This window comes from Cryptotermes secundus, unplaced genomic scaffold, assembly GCF_002891405.2.
Source record: "Cryptotermes secundus unplaced genomic scaffold, Csec_1.0 scaffold180, whole genome shotgun sequence".
NCBI classification, from domain to species: domain Eukaryota; kingdom Metazoa; phylum Arthropoda; class Insecta; order Blattodea; family Kalotermitidae; genus Cryptotermes; species Cryptotermes secundus.
In genome coordinates, this window is record NW_019718619.1 from 4,471,503 (window position 1) to 4,473,675 (window position 2,173).

Consider the following 2,173-nt stretch of genomic DNA (forward strand, 5'->3'; position numbering starts at 1 on the left):
ACCGTCTTCTAGTGCGCACAATCTCACTTGTCACTTCACTACATGTTTCGGCATCACTGTGCCATCCTCAGGTGTGTTATTTACGTTAAACTATTGCACTGCTTGTCATCATATGTCGTTTATAAAATGATTTAAAATGTATATTCGTCATGTACTATAATAAAATTTATATATTAAAATTTGTTAAGATTCATCATCTTATACGTCGTATTTCAAACTCGCGTATTATATCAATCTTCCGTTATGGGAGTCGTTCTTCCTATATTTTATGTATACTGCGTCTTGTGATGTGTCCTCTTGTGGCTGCTTGCGTGAGGATGGCACAGTGATGCCGAAACATGTAGTGAAGTGGCAAGTGAGATTGAGTGCACTAGAAGACGGTGAATACATACACATTATGGACTGTTAATTTACAGTTACACAATCTGCATATGCAAATGAAAGAATGTGAAGAAAAGTGGGATTCATAAGTTTAGAACAGAACTTCTCGAGCTTTCCTTATTCGTGATTCCACCGCAAGTTTCTGCGAGGACTCCGGCTTCCTGCCCGTCGCAGAGAGCTTCAGTCATTATATCAATACTTGTCGTTCAAATCTGCTTAATCTCAGAGACCGATACAGCATCATTAAGTTACTCGTGGAGTGAATTTTTACTCAGTTTAAAATTGCTAATTTTCACGGTGGACATAATAAAAATTACAATATATAATGTATTATTATTATTATTATTATTATTATTGCTTTGTTCCGTAGCCTTTAGTCCATAAGCGAACTATACCGACGGAGCGACCGCCGCTTGTCGGCGAAGTTATTGCCAACTTTTGCGGATAGATGGTGTCGCGTGGTCAGCGCATCGGATCCCCACGGCCGTTAATATAGGTTTTATAGACCGGTTATATTTCTTATATCACTTGAAAATTCTTGTATTCGACCACACAACTAGGTGTCAGCTGTACTGGCGTAGACCTTGGTTCAGAAATACCCCACGGAAAGACAAACGTCGAGGGGAATGAAGTCAGGTGAGCGTGCAGGATAGTAAAATGGAGCTTCACTTGCGCAAGCAATTCGGGAAGCTATTTGCGCAATTCATTACTGTATTGCGGTTGAACAGTCATGTCGAAACCACATGCAAAGACACACAATGAAGGACACATCCTCAGTAGTCCGTCGAAGTGTGTTCGACTGAGATTAAGTGAGTCACGACGACCAATTCGTCTCGGTTAATTGTGAGGGCCTATAAGGCAGTAAACTGAAATTCCAGCCCACATGCTGACGGAGAACTGTTGCTGTTGATGGCGTGATTTGCAGAATGAGACTGCAGGAGCGGATATTTTCTAATATTTATAACTTATTAATGAAAATTGGGAATATTTGGACCGAAGATAGATGAAATGACAGGAGGTTTAAAAAAACTATATAACGAGGAGCTTCATAACTTGTACACTTCTCCAAGGATAATAAAATTATCAAGTCAAGGAAGATGAGATGAGAAGGGTGTTCAGCAAGGATGGGTTAGACAACGATAGGATATTGGCCGGAAAACCAGAAAGAAAGAGACCACTAGGAAGACCAAGACGTAGGTGGGTGGACAATATTAAAATTAATCTTAGAGAGATGGAATGGTACGGATTGGACTGATCTGGATAGGGCCAGTGGAGGGCTTTTATGAGCACGGTGTTGAACCTGCCGACTTCATAAAATGCTGGGAAGTTCTTGAGTAGGTACACAATTCGCGGCTTCTCAAGAAGGGCTCAGCTCCATGAATGAGAGAGTGGAATGTAAAAATGAAACATTCTTTTAATGCATAGGCATACACACAGTTTTACCCACTGCTGTGTGTAGGTGCAAAATATGATTCGTCTTGTTGAGTGAAGAATATAATGTGTAGGTAGAGTATCTGAAAAGAAATGCCGAAGGAACTACACAAATTTATAAAGAGCATGGAAACTGTGTAGAGGCTTCTGCATTCTTCGTCTGGTCTAATACTGGATTCAAATGTTGAAAGAAGCGAAGCACAGACTGTCTAATTATCTCGTAAGCCTACTTTCCTCTCTGAAGTAGGTTAAAACTTATGCCCTATTCGAGAGCATGGAAACTGTTTGATATGTCAGTGGATTAACTGTCTTCTTGTCGCTTTAGAAGAAATGAAACTCAGCAAATTTTGCTACAGAATAT